We start from the raw sequence: 21128 nt of genomic DNA, 5'->3' as shown, positions 1-21128 counted from the left end.
AAATGTCTACTTAATATTCCAGTCTCCCACTTTAGTATATTTAATGCTTATTTTTCCAACCCAGTGTCCATATGCTTTAGGTGGATATGTGGACATGTTCGATAAATGTCTAGCATTGTTAGCAATAGAAGAAATTTAAGTGTCAAATGGCTACAAGGGAACTAAATTTACCAACAAATTACCCTGATTGTGCTATACCAGTTCTGAGGCAAATAATCTCAGAAGTCCCACTTGTCCCAGAAGTCTACTTGGGAATTATAGTCCCAAGCATGTGTTAAATTGGCAGAATGAAAGTTTTCTTCTACTGCCAATGAACTCAATAGATGGAGATAGTAATTTGGCAAATATGAGGTAAGAATTATAGAAATGACAGTTTTTCCTGGTAACGCTACTTTCAGGATTATGTCTCAAGGAAGGACAACCCAAGGAAAATAATTCTAGATGGCATTTCTTTTTTCTGTAGCAAAAGAAACCAACCAACAAACAACCTCTGGAATAGTCAGAAGCCCAAATTATGGGCTATTGGCCATATACAATATGTCTCATTCATTCATACAGTAAGTTCTAATTTTTCAAATGCTCTGCTAAGTGCTAAGGGTAAATAGTAAATAAAGCAAAATCATGACCTAAGGAAGCTTAAAGCCTACTTCGTATTCTCTCCTATGGAAGGAAACATTCTGGCAATAGAAGTTCAGTGTGATAATGATTTGCAAGGGGAAAGGCGTGTGTGCGTGTGTGTGTGTGTGTGTGTGTGTGTGTGTGTGTGTATGTTTGGGGATTTGGGGAAAAGGTTATCTCTGTGTTCCACTCGCATTTCTCAGAATTCTTTTTTTTTTTTTTTTTGTAGAGACAGAGTCTCACTGTACCGCCCTCGGGTAGAGTGCCGTGGTGTCACACGGCTCACAGCAACCTCTAACTCTTGGGCTTACGCGATTCTCTTGCCTCAGCCTCCCGAGCAGCTGGGACTACAGGCGCCCGCCACAACACCCGGCTATTTTTTGGTTTGCAGTTTGGCCGGGGCTGGGTTTGAACCCGCCACCCTCGGCATATGGGGCCGGCGCCCTACCCACTGAGCCACAGGCGCCGCCCCGCATTTCTCAGAATTCTTGAGAAATTGATGGTTCAGTTTTGAATGGATTATAGTTTGAAAAAGATCTTCTGCTAATTTCTACATTCTCATGAGGAGAGAGAGATTAAAATTACTCCCTAATACTATTAAGAGTTAACGCGATTTGTGCACTTGTACCAGGTACTGTCCTAAGTGTTTTACTTATATTATCTCATACTGCCCCATGAGGTGGGAAACCCAGCAGTTTAACTCTGAAGCCGGTGCTCATAAACTGCACTGACTGCTGATTCTTCCCTAGATCTGAGCGAAGATGAATGGATTATTAAATTCCTCTTAGAAACAATGTTGAGTAGGAAAGACAATCTGGAAGAGAAAATAGATCACACAACATGCTCATATGAGAGTACTGTCATAATTATATTGATTAAAATAGAATACATCAAAAGCAGGTATAGCAAAAGTTACGTTTGTCTACAGCTTAGGTACTGACTCAAGCTTCTTTTCTTCCTAGTAGACATTAAGTCACCAATTTGTACAATTTGCTGAATGTAGCTGTGTGTCCTCATGTCTTTATTTTTATTCTGTGCCAGATTCTTGCTATTTTTCATAATTAGGTGTTTTGGTTACTAGTTAACTATACTGGTGAATAGAATTGAAAATCATCAAGGAAAGAGAAAAAAAGCTCAATTAGCATCTAAGTTGTATCTATTATCTCATTTTTCTTCATGTACATATCAACTTTACCAGCATTATTTGTAGGGCATTGACCCATTTATAACCAAAAAAAGAGATTTCCATGTTGCTTCAATATATTATGTGTAGTTAAATATGCTGAATTCCATATCCTCACATACATCCTATATTTTGAAGGCCTATCTTTTTAAGCTTGGCATTTTAATTATGAGAATTGCATACATTCTTTTCTAGTGCTTTGCCTGAAATTTTCTTTAAAAATGCATGTCATCCCATTAATCCCCCTCCCTCCACCTACCTCCCCCCTCTACCTGCGGTGCATCTTACAAGGGTATATGTGAATCCTAGTAAATGTGGAATGTAAAGGTCTCAGCAAAATAACTAAGAAAATGCTATGAAAGCTATGTTAACTAGTGTGATGAAAATGTGTCAAACGATCTATGAACCAAGTGTATGGTGCCCCATGATCACATTAATATACACAGCTATGATTTAATAAAAATAAAAAAAGGAAAAAAAAATAAATAAATAAAAAAAATAAAAATGCATGTCAGCTTTTCATTTCATCTTCCTGAAAGTGAATGAGAACAAATTATTTTAGTAATTTTCACCTCTCACCATATAATTGGCAGTTTAGATAATCACAGTAGATGTAATATAACATTTTAGTGTCCAGCCATGAAAGAAAACATAAAAGCACCAAATGAGATAACTAACACATATACCATTTGTCTCTAGTGCAGGATGCTGGCATTTTCCCTACATAGCCTAGGCCTACCATCACCTGTTATATAATAAATATACCTGGTACCAAAAGATAGTAAGTATTTGATCATGGTTACCAATCATTAGCTGAAATTTGGGGGCTAGTTCTTATAGGTCACCTGAACAACATACTGTGATATTTTCTATAGAAAATAATTCAAAAATTTGGCGTTGCCTATCAAATAGATTCAAAGCCTTGTGGCCAGGTGTTACACAATGGCCTGAATCAATGGTTCTCAAACTTGAACATGCATCAAAAGCATAGAAGGGCTTGCTATGTCATAGATTACTGGGTCCCTTCTCCATAGCTTCTGACTCTAAAGTGGCACCTGAGGTTTTATATGTCTGGAAAGCCTTCAGCTGATGCTGTTGCTTATGATATGTGGACAATATATTGAGAACTACTTATATGAACAATGAAGGTGTTTATTTAAAATGGTGAGAAATCCTGGGATAGGGCAGCTCCAGAGGGGGATAACTAAGCAGTTCAGATACTCTTAGTTTATCATCCATGCCTCGTGTCATGGTCACAAGATAGCTGTTGTAGTACAAGGTATCTAATGAAGAAATGAGAAGGTTCAGGAAAAGTAGAGAGGGACCATCTTTCCTGGCATGCTTCTTTTCATCCATGAGGAAATCTTCTTCTTTTTCTTTTTTTTTTTTTTTTTTTTGGTAAAAAATATTGAATTTCCTTTCATATACTAAGGACAGGCAGTCAAAGTTAAATATAATATAAAATACCCACAACAAACAGAACAAAAACAATCATATCAATAATAATGATAACAAGAATAAAATAATTTTCCACAGGTTTCCAGATTTTCCTTTCATCATTCTTGACACTCTCCGGGAGTTTAGCAGCAGTTTGTGTTGCCTTCTTTTAATGGGGTTTTGAGGCCAAAATTTTCTTTACTTTCATGCTGAAAAGCCTTTGAAGGATCAAAGTGTTTGATACCCAGAACTTTATTCAATTCTTCCTGAAGTTTTGCCTCACTTTGTTTCTTTTTAGTAAGCTGAGAGCGGAGTTTCAACACCTCCGATTTGAGTTGGCTATTTTCGTCTTTCAACTTTACAACATGATTTGATTTTTTGCTTTAAATTCCGATGACCCAATAATTTGCCATGTGAATCTCTTATTTAGCTGTTCCTGATTCAACAATGCCTGTTTCTCTGCTTCAAATGCATCCAGTTGTAGCAGAAAAGGTTTTGTGTTATTATACAGTATTCATAAAGGAGACGCCACTTATTCATTTCTTCAGTTAATTCTGCCACTGTATTTTCTTTCTTTTTTTTTTTTTTTGAGACAGAGTCTTACTTTGTCGCCCTTGGTAGAGTGCTGTGATGTCACAGCTCACACCAACCTCAAACTTCTGGGCTTAAGTGATTCTCTTGCCTCAGTCTTATGAGTAGCCGGGACTACAGGTGCCCACCACAATGCCCAGCTATTTTTTTGTTGCAGTTGTCATTATTGTTCAGCTGGTTCGGGCCATGCTCCAACCCGCCAGTGAATCCGCCAGCCTTGGTGTATGTGGCTGACACTGTAACTACTGTGCTACGGGCGTGGGAGCCTGCCACTGAATTTTCTTTTCCAGATTTTCTTGCTGCTTCATCTTCCAGATGTTTCTTAAAGTCCTCCTCTTGTTGCTTAAGTTGGTTTTGCAAATCAGTTATTTTTCAAGAGAAGAAGCTGTGATTTACTTAACTTCTGCTTCTTTAAGTGCTGACCTGGTTTGCAGGTCTAGAGGCATCCTTGCAGATTCTTGATTTGTACTCTCAGTTGCCAACATCCGATGTTGAAACTTCTCTGCACTTTTCTCGGCCTTGGCCACTTTTTCCAGTAGTGACGAGTTTTCCAGCTTCAGATTTTCTATCTCAGCAGCTGCTAATGCTTTGTACCTTTCAAACTGAGCAGTAACATCCCCAAAGTTTTGTACTGTGCTATTATACTTTTCCTGTAAAACCAGGGTGGCCTGAGCATCAGCAGCATTCCTTTTTTCCAGTTCAGCTTCTTTTCCTTTCAGCTTTTCTTCTAAGAGTTTGTGTTCTTCAGCTCTAAATTTTCTTTGTCCAACTGCTCCACCAACCTTTTGGCTTCTTCCTCCTTTTGCTATAATTTGTCAAGCTCATCCAGTGTTTAATTCTTCCTCATATAGATTCTTCTCTTTAATCATTTCCTCTTGAAAAGAGCATAGCTTCTGCTGAAGACTAGAAGATAATTACTTCTCTTGTTACAGAAGTGATTCACTTTGTAACACTTTTCGTTGAAGCTTTTCATATTCTTCATTTTCCAAGAATAAACTTCTAAGTTTTGTATGTCGGCATTTAGATTTTCATCCAGTTCTCTATTCCTGTTTACAAGGTCTTCCATTTCTTTTCAAGCAGCTGGCTTTGAGCACTCAGGTCTTCAACTTGTTTCGACAATGTAGTGTTTTCAAGAGACTGCTGATAGCTTAAAAATTCATCATTTTTCTCTTTCAGATTTTCTTCTAATTGGGCAATAACTAGCTTGTATTTTTCCACTTGATCTGATGCACAACTAATTTCTTTGATGTATGCTAAGAGTTTTTCTGTTTCAGAGTTTTCATCAGTCTTGTCTTTCTCAAGTTGGGCTGTTCTGTCCTGAGACTGTTCGAGATTCTTCTGGGTGACCTGCAGCTTCACCTCCCTGCCTTCTTGCTTAGCTGTCATATTCTTCATCTTTGTTTCTAAGTTTCATCAACTCCAGGCTTAGAATTTTCAAATTCTTCTGGTCATCATTTTTGGAAAACTTAGATTTTAGTAGTTCATTAGTCTTTTGTCAATTCAATAAGCTGTTTTTCCAATGAAGCATTACTAGCAGAGAGTGACTTTTTTCCCTTACGGAGACGTGAAGCTTGGTTTCCAATTTAGCCAACTCTGTTTCCAGGTCCCAGATTTTCTTGTCCTGAGCACCACGTTCCTGCACAAGAACATGAATCTCTTTTTCCAGGACTTTCAAATCTTTATCCTTCTTTTGAGATTTCTTCTTTAATTCCAAAGTTTTAACTTTTCTAGCTGAAGAAGTCAAGGTAGCAACTTTATCAACATTAGAATTTTGTTGACAGTGTTTTTGTTTTTTAAATCTGGTTTCTGAAAGGATACTGGTCCTTTCAATGCTTCTGACATTTTAACATCATAAGCACCTGGAGATGGGGCACCGCCTTTGCAGGAGTAAGTAGCTTTTGCACAGGCGCACTTTTACAACTGAGAGGTTGGAAAGCTTACATTTTGGTGTCATGTAGATGAAGACGTAGTGAATTCTTGCTTCATTGGTTCAGTCCTTCTCCATTGCTCTTTGGATGTAAACTTTTCTGGATTTCATTTCTTTGAAATGGGTCCCACTGGTTTCATGGTAAATGGCCCAGACACCAGCTTGAGCTCCTGTGCATGTGCCGCAAGGGAAACCCTTTCTGTGTCTGTCCTTATCTCCTTGGCCATAACTGTGTCACAGACCCAGGCTTTAAGCAACCACTAGGAAGGGGAATGGAATTATTATGCTAGATTTGGATGAATTAAGATTAACTTCTAAGTAGAAGATGGGATCACGTTCCCAGGCACATTGCCATGTGAGGTGAACACTCAAATATGATCATGACTTGGGCAGCAAGGGAGAGTTGGAAATAGGATTTTGAGCTCACCACTAATAGCATCTGCTCTGTTAGACACTTACACTCTTTTACAGTTTAGCTTGATGATGCAGGTAAGAACAATGATGAGAAATATGACCCAAGGTGCATTCTATCTGCTGTCTAATGAGGATCCCAGTTAGTATTCTATCTTGTGATAGTTTAATTAGGTGACTCTGCGAAGAGCATAACTTGCTTTGAAGAAGTAGGTTGATTTCCCTCAGGTGGAAATGAATTGTACTTGACATATTTAAAATAACATCTAACCTAATTTGTTAGGAACAGTCTTCTGAGTTTTGATTTTCTTGCCAAAGACAAATTAGAAGAGGTGCTGCATGGCTGATCACATGGTTTAGAGGGGCCAAGGGAGCATGGGAGGACCAGGACTTGTCATCTGAGAGGCAAGACTTGCTTTCTCATCCCCCACTCCCTTCATTCTTTTCCTTGTCCCTCATTGTATCTTTCCCATAGTATAACAAAAAGATAGTTTAGCTATTAGATTCAGGCAAAAACTCCAGCAGTACATTGAAGGGGAAAATTATAGATAAATTTTAATGTATCTATATAACATATCCCTGGCTTCCAAGTCACTCCTTAAGAGATGTGGGAATCATTTCTTTTTTCCTGTGTCAGATGCTATGGTGATATCATACTGGTGAAATCAAATAAATCTTGGGCCTTTAGAGATGTTATCTTAATAGTAATAAACTGATAAATGGTAAAGAAATAATTAGAAAATAATAAGTTTCGAGTATTTATTACCTTTGCTTTTAATATAATTTATTTAATTGCAATCTTATATAAACTTATTTTTAATAATGATGTTTAACTGGCTTACAAATTTTTAAAAAATTTATGAGCCAGTATGAGTCAGCACTAGCACCCAGCCCAATAAACACTGCACATACATGCAGCTGAAACACAGGGAGGGAGATTAGACCAGTTTAAACCAAGGCCAGGGGTGTCTTTGCTTCTGCGGCATCTCCATTTCATTCACATTTCTGCTTCTGAATTGAGGAGGGTGTTCTAATTGTACATCAATTCTACTCCAAGTTCTATCTCTCTTAGATTTAGGCTGACTTTGCCTTTCCATGTTCTGAGCATCCCAAGTAAATATCAACTATAATCGGGGTGGTGCCTGGCTCAAAGGAGTAGGATGTCGGCCACATATGCCAGAGGTGGTGGGTTCAAACCCAGGCCCGGCCAAAAACTGCAAAAAAAAAAAAAAAATATATATATATATATATATATACACACACACATACATATGTATATATCAACTATAATCCAAGTATAATATGACACAACAGGTGACGAGATCCAACCCTACTTAATCCTTCTCTCCTACTTGAACAGACTCCTCTGACCTAAGGCTATGCCACCTGATTTTGTGGTCCCATCTATTGATCCTAAATCATCATCTGATGCATCCCTAAGCTTTTCTCTTAATGTAGCAGTGAGGACAGAAGGAGAAGGGTGAAGTCATTGGTTAGATTGAGTAAAATCAGAGATGAGATAAAAAAAAATTACAATTTTTTTCCTCATCTTTTCCTCCCAAAATTTTATGAAAATCATAACTTAATTCTTTTATTGGGAGCCAGCTTTAGAAAAAAGTGCAGATTATCTTTTAGTATATCACTTGTCATAGTTCTGTATCTTGAGAGGCAGAAAGAAGATATTTTCGAGGTTTCTTTACTCCTTATTTGCTCTGTAAGCAAATTAGCATAACTCTCACCTGCTCCCTGCTTAGCTTCTGAAATCTATGAATTACACAGGTAACCATGGGATCACATGGATGGATTGGAGCACAGACTTGGACAAGCCAGTCTGAGGGGTTTGACAACAATGCCTTTATATTTCAGAATTTTTTCCGGTTTCCTAGAGCCCAGAAACTTTATAGGAAAGAATTTGAAATGTGTCTTTTTTTGTAATTCAGACCAATAAAGATTTGTGTAACAGAGATCTGAGGAGAGGTAGAAATCATATTGTAGGGAGGGACAACTCCTGAGTAAAGCCTCATCATGGGCAGGAGGACACTGGCATGGTGGCTGACACTCAGGTTCAGGACCTGGAGGCTGAAAAGGAGCAGTGGTTCCAAGGAGACCCACTCTGTGGTCTGCCTGCCCACATGCCCTGAGGAAGAGCGATGCACGGAAAATGACAAAGCATCACTCCAAGTCTAAGTTCCTTATCTGGGAAATGCTCTCACCATGAGCGGTTTTTAGTGGGTGGAAGAATAGCTCCCCAAAAGATATGTCAGCCACATCCTGGTACCTGAAATTTGGCCTTATTTTGGAAAAGCGTCTTTGCAGAAGTAATGAAGTATCTGCAGGTAAGCTCATGTTGGATTATCGATCCAGTAGCCCCAAATCCAATAGCAATGTTTGTTTTTGTATTATCCAATAGCCCCAAGTCCAATAGCAATGTTTGTTTTTATAAGGGACACAGGGGAGAGACTCATAGTGAAGAGGATAGGCTGTATAAAGATGAAAGCAGACGTAAGAACCAGCAGAACTGCAACCAGTAGGGTGGGATTCTTCCCTAGAGCCTTTGGAGGGAGCACAGCCCTGACAAGACCCCAATTTGAGGCTTCTATCTCTAGAACTACATAGAAAAAATTTTCTGTTGCTATCAGTCACCCAGTTTGTGGTAATTTATTACAGCAGTCCTACGAAACCAATGCATGGCTGAATGACAAAACAAAAAGCTATAGATTGCTAAGAAACCACCTAGGTCTGCTTTAGGATACCTCCTAAGAAACAGCCACAAGAAGGAGAGTTTCACCTTATTCCCTGGAGAAGGGGACAGTGGACGTTACCCAGCCTGGGTGAGTAATGAAGATGCCCACACTTTGGTAAGAGAGCCTCAGTCGACATGGGAAGGAGTGGGTGGTGAGGGCAGCACAGGTGCTGGTGAGCTCCAGTTTCTGGCCAGGCTTGTCTATAAGATGTGCCTCTCCCCATGACAGCCAAGGCAGATGATATGGCAAGGGGAGGGGATTAGGCCCTATGAGTTAATAAGTAGGAACGGAACAGTTGATCCAACAGCTTAGAAACAAGATGTTGAAATAAACTTCCTAGGACCTGAAGTTCGAAGGTTCAAAGGGGCATTTTGGTCACATACATTTGATTTAATGGTTAAGAGAAATAAGCTCAGTGCTACATTTTCCACATCACTATGAATAATTATGTGTTGCTCCTACAGACAGAACCTGAATATTGGTATGGATACTGTGAACATACTTGTCAAGACAGTAATGTGGTAATACTGTACTTCTTTGGGTAGTAAGTGACAGTCAGATTTAGTTTGGATAACAGAATGCTGAAAATTTCAAATTGTGCTGGGGTGGGCAAGTCAACACAACACATCAAATTGGCATTTTTCCAGAAAGCCCAGATGGCGAAGACAAGGCATTAGCAGCCCTTATTTTCTTAGCTTTGGATAACTGAGACTAAGAAAAAAAATCAACAATGCATTTGTTTTCCCCCAAATATCATTCTAACAGAAATAGATGCCATTAATTAAATTTCTAATTAAGGGTGCTATAAGCTTCTAAATGAGAAAGCGCCTGGATAAAGATTCCAGTCAGGTTTTGTGGATTCAGAGCACAATGAAGCTTGATAAAGGGGTCATATGATTCGATCCCCTTATTGTGTAGACGTGGAAATTGAGGCATGAGAAGCTGTGCCGGCTTCGATGAGGCACCTTTGCACTGGGAGCTGGATTGTTGGATTCCAGGGTGCTTGCCCTCCCTCTCTGCCACACTCTTCCAGGGTTCTTGTCTGAACACTGGCTTCCCTCTGCTGACAGCATTGTTCCTGGTCACTTTTTATAGCAGCACTTGCTGCTTATCGTGGACTCCAGCCTTTTCCCAGCTGCTTATCACAGGCAAACTTAATTACCTCCTTAACACACAGTCCTTGCTGCTGGAAGGGTGAGGCTGGGCAGGGTTCATCTCCTTGGGGTTCTCAGACAACACGAGCTCTCTTCCTCAGAGTCTCCTGTTCAAAAATCTGTCCCTTTAATTACAAACTTTTATTTTCCTAGACTCATTTATCTCAGATATAATGTAAACACCTTTTGGCAAAATGAAAGACATGAAGGAGACTTGAGGTAAAAGCCGCAGGTTTTTCTTGCACATGACCAAGATGATTAGTGCTTAGCACGATCCACATGGACTTTAAGCCGGAGGAAGCCTGGCCTATGTGAGGAGATATCAGGTGTCTTCGTCCAGATGATAATGACGCAATCCCAGGTCAGTCACACTGAGTGCTAAGTGATTGTTGTATCAGTAACCCAGAAAAGGTTTTCCCGTACAGTATGATAATCTGACGGAGGTATTAAGTATGTTATTTTTCTGTGAGTTCAAGATAGAATGAGAGAAGAGAGGAGGAAGGAGGGTTGGACAGAACAAAATGCAATGTTTATGCTGCAATTTCCACCTTTCTTTCTTCCATGAAATTCCTGGGACCATTAGGACCAGCAGAAGGCCTGTAAGGAGGTGATATCTGGTTGTCCGCCAGTATCACAAAGACACCCTTCCCTGTCTAGTGATTTATACAAGAATTTCACTCACAAGATTGCGAGCCTGGGGATGGCCCTTGCTCTCTTGTGATTATGCACTCTGCCAGCCAGTGGCAAACAGGAGGATGTTCTTTGGGATGACCGTGATCACAGTCCATGGCCTTGGGAATCCTCTTACTCTTTTTTTGGAGATTCATCACATTTTCCATTGTTCCCACAGAGCCGGACACAGAAACGTCTCAGTGTCCTAATAACTTCTCTGGGTCATTGAATGTAGAGTTGGGAACAAGAACAGGCTATGAGGAGGTGCTGGATTCCTAAGATTCAGCACTGAGTTTACTGGGGATAATGTGACCGAAAAAGGGGTAGCAGTGGGACCCTAGCAGTGCGCGTGCGTGCACACATGCGTGGTATGAGTGCCAAGACAGCCATACAATTCTCACTGGTGGATGGTGGTGTTTCTAGATACTATCATGTTGCCTTATATGCCTGAGTCATCACCTAACCTCTCTAGTCAACCCTTTGGTTCACACTGTTTTTTCCAAACATTTTTGTTGTTGTTCTCAACTCTGGGTTCAGCTTTACCTAGAGGTCTCAACCTTAACTGGAGCTTGGGCTCTCTTAATTAAACCAATAAAGAAGTAATTTTCTCTTTGAACATAGACATGAGCCAAATGCATTTGAAATTTCTAGAGCCTGTGGTGAGTTTGAAATTGACTCATGGCAACTTAGCAATCTCTCTTCTTCCTCATAATAAAAACCTCAGTTATCAAATTTTCTTTAATATTTTTTTGGAATCTCCATCGCTGATCATAAGGAGGAAGTACAACAGCAACAACCACCACAGTAAAAACAGCAAAGTGAATTTGTATCTTTTTTGGATAAACTGTTCCTTCCAATTCAGGAATCTCCATTTGGTATACTTGGGTTTTTTTGTTTGTTTGTTTTGATTTTTTAGTAGCCTCTGAATCTTTCAACTGTTTTTCTCCTACTTTTCTTTCCCTTTTCTTGTGTCATCAAAGTGCAGGGGACCTTGGGTTCCTGCTGATGGCCTTTGGCAGAAGCGCTGCTCGTCTCTGCTGGTACATGTGAGGACTGGTATCTCTTCCTACTGCACTTCAAGTGACCTGTTTGTGACTGAATGAACTCACGGTCTGTAGTTCACCCTGATTGCTGGGAAGTAGGGGTCTCCCCCACTGCCTGGCTCCTTCCTTCAGCCTCATTCGGAGCTGCTGACTCTCCGATGACTCAGGCCTTCACCTCCCTTCTGGTTTTGAGCAGCTCTACTCCTCCCCTTGGACTTCTGCAGCCTCCCTACAGTCCCATGAGGATTTCTGAATTGGTACCATGCTGTGAGCCCACAGTAAGGGAAAGGGGGAGCAATATTTCTAGACCCCAGACTAGACACCTCACTCCACAAAGAATAGACTACCTGCCATTTTTGCCACATGTCTGTCATGACAGGGAACAGCAGAGCACCAACTAGATGCTCTTGGGTTCTCCCTCAAGCTTTATTGGGACTTTGTTATTGTTGAGTTTAGATCACCTTGAACTTTCTATTAGGAAGTATCTATTGTTCTTCTGAAATCATGCTCAGGGCATTAGAGCACTGAGTTCCAGAGGACCAATAACCTTACCCTGGTCTTGTCTTTTTAATTTTCTTGTGAAATTAATTGTTTCTTCCTTCCAAAGGGTAGAGGACTTGTATTTTTTCTTTCTCAATGACAGAAACTATGCTTCCATCAAATTCTTTTTTTGATAGAATAAAACTCTATGATCAGTCCTCCATGCTTTGCTCTTGATGTGTAAAAGTAAGGCTTTGGAATTTACCAAAGCATTTGAAAGTCTGAATAATGCCTGGATTTTAAGAATATTATACTATGGACTGAAGAAAATATATTTTTTGGAGTTTAAAGGTGAACAATGACTTCTTTATTCTAGGCGGCATCCACCTTCTTTAGAAATGAAAAGAAGCCATTAAATCAGAAGCCAGAGGCAACATGATTTATGTGGATGGAAGAATCATTGTTTTATACATCTCTAAATAGAATCCTCTTTATAAGAGCAAGGATCATGTTTCATTTCTGAATGCCTAGTGCTTAGCTCAGCATCTGCTCCACAGTAGGCACTAGATAAATGTGGCTTGCATGAAAGGACAGTCTCGTTAGCATTTTTCCCCCAAATAACACTTTAGAGCACACCTTTGGACAACCAGGTTTATGTAAAATCAACAGGAAGCTATCTAGAAAGAACAAAACATGTCTGCACTGGGCCTGGTTACTGTGTCTCTCCACATTGACTCAGTTCAATGTCTGAGGCTAACACCTTGGCCTTGGTTGCTGTTACCCCAGTCATAACATAGTGGTTCTTCAAGTGCAGTCTGCATCATCTGAGAGCTTATTACAAATGCAATTTTCAGGTACCATCCTAGATTTGCTGAGTCACAAACTCATAAGGGAGGAGTCTAGCAAATTATGATTTGACAAGCTCTCTAGGTAATTCTGAGGTTTGTACCCAACACTCTCTAAGACTTCTGCCTAGCTCAGCTTCCCTTGACAATGAGATCCATAATTTATTATGGCTTCCATTGGCACCTGGTAGGAGCCTTAGCCTCTTCCATCCCCAGATTCCATTAGTTAAGATGCTCAGAGGTTCTAGCCTCCTAGAGGGATGAGGTAACACAACCCCAAAATGCATATGGAATCAATACCTTGTGTATACACGTTGAGGTGATAATGAGAGTCAAGGCAAAAATTTGGGCCAGGTAGCTTTATTTACTTGTGCTTGGGGTTGAGAAGAACTTAAAATGGTATGAGGGTGATGTGTAGTTTCAGGCACACATCAGAGTTAAGACCTCAGTAGGACATTACTCAGAATGAAGATTATTAATGTGGCCTTCTAATCTTGATGGCCAGAAACTTTTGTTAGTTAAATCCACACAATTCTGAAATGTTTTGTCAGCATCTTAAAAAAAGACTTTCTAAAAACAATCAAAGGACTTGGAATAAGTAAAACTTTATGGTAGAATGTATAAGGTAAGCTTTACCAAGCAGTTCAAATAAGCATGATTATTAATGATAGTAGAACCTCTATCCTTGACTGCTTCCCTATATTGACCATCTCCTTAAGTTGACCTAATTTTCACAAACTGGACATGCACCCCATGTACGTATGAATATAATAGGTCTAGCTCCTTCTGTTGACCATCTCATGTTGACAGGTTTATTATATTTCCTTGGGTGATCAACTTATAGAGGTTCTACTGTACATATACCAAATTTCTCCAAATATATAGTAGGCTTCTGATATTAATTTTATAGTACATTTTCACTAAAGAGCTGTGGAAACCTTAGGGAAATATCTCTGCCCTACTATTTTTCTCTTGTTATGGTTTTTAGTTATTCAATGAGTCTCTTCTAAGTTCCCATCTGTTCTGTGTCCCAAGATGTCTGTATTTGAATGGTTCCTGTCCTTATCATTATTGCAGACATTTCAATTGTCAGTGGTATTCAAAGTTTATGTTGATAACAGAGAAATGCCATCAACCTTATGTACGTAGCTTTCTATTCTGATTAATACCTATTATAAATTGTAGTTCAGTTCTGGAACTTGAGATTTGCTTTTCAAATAGCTGCTATCCATCCCTCCAAGAACTTTTCTCTCTGATGGTTTATTGTAGATGCTCTCCCTCTGTTCTGAGTGCTTCCATCTGTGAAATCTGTTCTTCTGTATTGAATAACAGCAGTTGTTCCTTTGCTAGAAAAACTTTCCAATCTGATATGATTATGAAAGTTCTTCTTTCAGCTTCCTGCATAGAAGTCACTTCCTCGATAATTCTTATTATATCTCTCATATGATAAGAGAACTCTATTGTATCTCCCATGGAAGATGTGTCATATATCTCCCGTGGGAGATGTGTCAAATATCTCCCACCTATATAGCCACATAAAGTGTTTTTGCTTAACTCTCCATATGTATGATTTTATGAACTCAACAGAGGAGTAATTTCATTAGTAACATAGGGACACATCTGCTGAAAACATAAATGTAAAAGGGATTCTGGGGCTTCAAAGAGAAAAGACGGAGAAAACTTATACTTGCCAAGGACATTAAGGACCAGACTGAGAGACAATGGCATGGACATGGTGAATTTTGTGTGCTTGACTTAACCCATTCAGTAGACCTGTGATCCCTAAGAACTGAACCAAGACGATGGCTGATCACAACAGCATGGTAGATGATGCAGAGACCTACTGCCGGTAACAGCACCTCAAGTGGTGCTTATGGAGCGCAGGAGGGGGAGGAAATTGGACATTAAGAGCAGCCAAGAGGAGACCAGCTGTGTAGAAGAGTTGACTGAACATAATAGAACAGTGAGGATTGAGGATTTGTTCATGCTACCATAACTTCATTAAAATCCTATGGTGATACTCTGTTACAAAATAGAGTCTCAAACTTTAAGAAATTACTGACATTAAAAATTCTTGGTTTGTGTCACAGAAATTCCTATTATCTAGGGTCAAGCCCAGAAGTCTCCTGTTATCTAATAACCCAGGAGATTTTCCCACATTTTCAGAAACATTGACCTTGATAATAAAAATTAGTGTCCTTTAAGATTTTTTTGTTAATGTGTTTTTCTCTATGAAATAATTTTTAATACTAGCGAGTGTAATGAAATTGTCATTCTGTATACCATTGTGATACACAGTGTTATGAGCTTTTAGAACATAAGAATAGGTATCATTTACATTTCTGTCCTCAGTGTGCAACTTATAAACAAGGGCTACCACTTGCTTCTGATTTCCCAGTGCTTAACAGAGTGCTTAGTATAGAAGAAGCTCTCCAAATCAGTTGTACTATGTAAATGCAACCCAGTGAAAGTTATTATTCTCTCCTTATAGAAAGTTACTGCTAAAATCAATTATATTGATTAAAAATCAATTACAAAATGACCACAGTATGCCATGTTGCCACCATTGCCTTCCTTTCTTGTGCTATCACTGTTTGGCTTTGATATCAGGGTAATAGTGGCTTACTAAATTGAAATGGGAAACATTTCCTTCTCAATTTTTTGAAAGAGCTAGTTTTAGATTGTTATTTTTTAAAATATTTGATAGAATTTACCAGTGAATTTATCTGGACTTTGACTTTGCTTTGTGGGAAGATTTTTAATTGTGAATCTCTTTACTTGATATAGGTCTGTTCAGATTTTCTCTTTATCCTTGAGTTAGTTTTGTCTTTCAAGAAATTGTCAATTTAATCTAAGCTATCTAATTTATCAGTATAAAGTTTTTCATAATATTTTCTTATAAATCCTTCATTATGTTCTATAGTGATATACCATATTTTATTCTTAATTTTGGTAATTTGTATCACTCTATTTTTTTGGTTAGTTTAAAGTTTTGTCAATTTTGCTTCTCAAATAACTAAATTTTGGTTTTATTGATTTTCATTACTGTTTGAATTTGTGCTCTGACAATTCTTTTCTTTGACTTATTTGGCTTTGATTTCCTTTTTTTTTTTTTTTTTGCCTTAACAAAGAAACTTAGTGTTGATTTTAAATCTGTTTTTTCATTCTAATATAGGTGTGTAAAGATATAAAATTCTCACTAAATACTAATTAACTACATCCCATATGTTTTGTTTTTATTTTTTGTGTTTATATTTAGTTAGATTTTTTAAACATTTCCCTGTAGTTTCTTCTTTCAACCATGTTGTGCAATTTCCAAATAGTTGAGTATTTCTGACATTTCTTGTTATTTTGTAATTTTATTTCATTGTTGTCAGAAAACATTTTTGTGTAATTTAAGACCTCTTATATATAATGACATCTCTTATGACCTAGCCTGTGGTCTACTGAAGATAATATTCCATGTGTGCTTAAAAATAACAAGTAATATGTATTTTGCTGCTGCTGGTGGTGGAGTATCCTATATATGCTGGTTAGGTCAAGTTGGTCGGTGGTGTGATTCAAGCCTTCTGTATCCTCACTGATTTTTCTGTTTAGTTGTTCATAGTAGGTATCTCCAGAAATATTAATTTGATGATTTCCTTAAGAAACCAAAATCCTTACAATGATTTGATAATTTTAAATTGACTTTTGTTAGTAAGGGCAATAAAATACTTTTTGGCCAATTAGATGAAGAATAGTTGAGGAAGAGAGGAGAGTCGAGGAGGTGGCTTCAGGTTTCTATGTTGACATCACTGAAGGGTATCATTCACCTAAATGGTAACACACAAATATCAGTAGGTATCTACAGAAGATAATGAATTTAACTTTGCTTTAAGAGAGAGTGGTAGGAAAGATTCAATTTTTTCCTGTTTGGGCACAAATATATCACATATCAAAAGTGCACTGAAGGCTAACCAGAAATTTGACTTAGGGTCAAAAGCTCATATGTGCTTCCTTTAGGTGGAAAAATAGAAGAAAAAGTCTTAATGTGATGAGGTAAGTAACTCTAAAATCTTGGCTATCAGTATGGGAGGAATTCAAACTGGCGTGAAAATGACTTTCAACTTGTGCTAACCAGCTTGTTGCTTTCAGTTCATTTGACCAGTTTCTGGTGAACTGGAACATGCCTCATCAGAATGGCATACAGGGCCTTCAAACTTTCTTTAGAAATTTTACCCTAATATTGGCCAGATAGGCAGAGTTTCTCAAAGACCACGTGCTTTTATATCCTTAATCGTCAATGGTATTTTGACTTATTCATCATTGAATTTAATTACTGTTCTATTTTAAAAATCCAAATATTTTGAAACATAATTACCTAACGCTATTAAGGAGTAGAATAATAATAGAAAAAGATCTTCTGAATATTTAAGATGTATTTAAAGTTGATCAGTATACATGGTCTGAAAATAATGCATTAATACAGATAAGCCTTAGTTTCTATAATTTATAACCATACTGCCTTGAAATAATATCTGAGATCAAAATAAGTTTTTAATAGTAATTTGAGAAATAGGCATCATAACTACTATTTAATGAGTCCCTCCTGTCTGTCAGCAGTGTCACCTCCTTAAATTTTGAGTACAAGCTTGCACGGTATTACAATTCTCATTTTATTCATTATAAAGCAAAGCCTCAGAGTTCCCAAATAATATTCCTCAAGTCACATGATTAGTAATTGCTAGAGCTAGAATTTGAACCCTGATATGTTATAGCCCCACACATATGTTCTTCCTACTCAGCTTTCTAAACAATTGAGTACCTCTGGTTTAAGTTTGATTAAAGACTAAAAAAATACCTGCTCTTACAGTTGCTATTTGGTTTTCCTTTCAGGGAAAAAATAGATATAAACATTTCTATGGTTGTTCTCTTTTACTTCTTAACTCACTGAGTATGGTATTTACAATTGCTGCTGTTGAAATTTAGGGCGCCTCATAGATAGCCACTAATATAAAATGGACTTACAATCAGCTGGAACACTGAAGATTAATAGTCAGGTGGAATGGAATCCAACATGGGTTTAATGCCTAAAAGAGAGATTCTCACTATATTTTTTGCCAGATGTCAATATTTCTGAAATTCAAGTCAACATAAATTTATTGGCCAATCAACTAGCCTATGAGTATACAAAGATTTATATGAAGAAAATAAAGCTAACTTGGAGTCAAGAAAACCCATGAAGAGTGCTACAGTGTAAGTGTGTGCACATGTTGCTATGGCAACAGAGAACTGGGATCACTCCTCTGGACTTGGGGTGTGATTAGAAGGCATGCCTGATGCAAGTATTGAAGATTAGTAAGGAGAAAATGTATGAGGAGGCATTCTTAATACAAAAACAAAGGCCAAAAGATGGAGACATGAGAACGCAGCTTCATGCATTGGTACCTTAGTTTCTCATTATTGAAGAGAGCAAAAAGGGAAACTATCATAACTTAGAATTGAGGGAGATCTTAGAGTTCGTTTAGTACAATTTCCCCGCATAATTCCAGAATTCTTATTCCAAAAGCTTTAGCGTATTAGTCCAAGCAACACTCTCCCTGTTACTTCTCTGTGTAACTAACATCTGTTACTGACATCAAAGAAAGAAAGAGAACCAAGTATGAAAAGAGAAACTTCAGTCCCAGAACATATTGCTGAAGGACTGTGCATCTTTTTCTGAATTCCCCAGTGTGCATAGAACTTCCCTTGGGGCAAATTAGACATTCAACACTTAGAAGCTGACTGCCAGACTGGCACCTTGGAAGCAGTTTGATACGAAAAGCATTATTTCAGTGACTACTGGAAATCCAGCCTTGCTTCTTTGGGGGACAATTATTGATACTGAAAGGTAAGAAACTGAATTGCACAAGCAAGGAGAGGCAGTCAGGACCCTTGACAGCATTATGCATTGAGGGAAAGCCACAGGCTTTCTGTAAGGGTGGCTGCATGATAATTGGCTTTTACTGGAAATTACTCATAGAACGTATTTGTATTAGGGTAAAGGGGAATGCGAAAGTGGGTAAAGGCTGAAGTTACAAGACGTAAGAAGCCAATTATATAAAGAATCTCATTTTATATTCACTGGAAATGCTGGCAAGTGGCTTAGAAGGATGGAAATTTTAGAGCTAAAATGGTCTTTATAAAGTACTTACTACAATCTCTTTTTTATTACTGGTGAGAAAACTATAGCTCAGAATATTTTCTTCTTCCCTAAAGTTGTCCCAAGTGTGAGTTCACTTCATTAATTTTCCTGGCCAGCAGACAATCCTTCCAACTTGATCAAGCAGATAGAGCCCATAACACAGTCTTATTTCCAAGCTAGTGCTTCCGTGAATGTAGAAAAGTCTGGTGGTGTTCTTTGTTAAAACAATAGAAGGGAGAGAATAAACTTTGAGGGCTCACGTGATCTTCTTCTTAAGTATCTGCCTATAAAAACATGTATATTCTACCTTATAGATTCAACTGGTTTAACTCATGCTGCATGCTCCTAATAAGAAAACCTAGAGATTTTTTGGGGGGAGAGGATGGTTCTAACACTTTTAAAGAGAGATTAAAGAACTAAGGGAGTTATTAGTGATAGGTTTATAAAAATGTCTTAATCAATATAAAGCTATTTTCATTTTTGTTTCCTTCATGAATCCACACATCAATAATAGTATCATGAGCATAAGGAAATTCACTCTTTTCCTAATGAAAATATTACAATTTTAAGCTAACTATTATGTATTCATTTAATAAATGTTTACTGAATGCCCATCATATGGCAATCACGATCTGATGCACCTGGGTCCAAAAATAAAACATGCAAACATCTTGCTCTTACGAAAATGTAAACTTTCAATGATGTACATTACATTTCATTACGTTAGTATAATATTTACTTGGTCACACATGCATATTTAATATAATCTGGAGTGTACACCAATAATACCAATTTTCGATCAGTCCTTTGTTTCAATATCACATTTCAAAAGCAGTTTTTTTTTTTTTCAAACATTTACAGGTAATTCTGGCATCAATTAAAAAAAATCATCATTATCACCATTTTTAGCTTTACCCAACAGTTTTGTAGAGTAAGAATATGGTTTTCACTTTAAGTTGCAACAATGATAGTATGGTACCAGAATCCAGATGCATAACAGTAGCTTTATTGTTTTGTTGTTGTTCTTTTAGTGGGTGGCTATTCATAGTTTCCCTAAAGTTAAAAAAAATCAGTGTTTCTTTATTACAGTGTTTCTCTAAGTGATTGCTGAAAAGCTTCTTTATAGGAACATCCAAAACTGGCAATGGTGATGTCCCATCCCAAGGAATAATTACTAAATTTGTGATAACTGTCTTTGCTTTTTTTTTTTTTTTTCACTGATTCTGCAAGGTGATCTTGGTAAAGGCTTTCCACCCTCAGGGCTGGACAGGGAGCCCCATTTCTAGGCCTGGGTGAGCTCAGAAATCAGTCTCATCACAGCCTCTGGGCTCTAGTAAAAGGGTCTAGGCCTTTCCTCCTTGAGTAGGGAGTGCACGCCCTTATTCGTTGCCTGAGGCAAAAACTATAAGAGGCCCATTCCTGTGCTAATTTTACATCATTTTCTGCCCTCAGACTGCTGGCCACTTGTGGCATACTTCCCCCAAACCCCTCTCCCGCCTCCTGTCTGCAGGACAGGATTTAAACTCCTGGACTGAAGACTGGGTTTCTCCCCTCTACTGCCAGAGGTTCTGTTCCCCGCTTTTTACTCCTTATTGATCTTTCTTTCTTTCTTTTTTTTAAATAGTCTTTGATAAAGTACCCATTTTTATTGACACATGACAGTAATTTATATTTGCTTAAATCACTGTACTTAGAAGTGTAAACCCTCATTTTAATACTTCAGACATATTTTTCTTTTTTTGCCTTTTATTAAGTCATATGTATATATAGATCATGAATACATTTATGCCTGTGTGGGATTCCTTGTGTTGATCCTTTGTACAAACAGGAGGGCAAACTTTCCCTGTCAGTAACCTCTTT

General features: G+C 38.0%; 1 pseudogene; it reads right to left on the bottom strand.

Annotated features, from left to right (window-relative positions):
• Window positions 1–3381: 3381 nt before the first annotated feature.
• On the bottom strand, window positions 3382–8513 carry LOC128591356 (hyaluronan mediated motility receptor-like; annotated as a pseudogene).
• Window positions 8514–21128: the final 12615 nt, after the last annotated feature.

The sequence above is a fragment of the Nycticebus coucang genome, chromosome 8 (genome assembly GCF_027406575.1).
Source record: "Nycticebus coucang isolate mNycCou1 chromosome 8, mNycCou1.pri, whole genome shotgun sequence".
Classification (NCBI taxonomy): Eukaryota; Metazoa; Chordata; class Mammalia; order Primates; family Lorisidae; genus Nycticebus; species Nycticebus coucang.
This window is presented reverse-complemented; position numbering and strand designations above follow the sequence as displayed.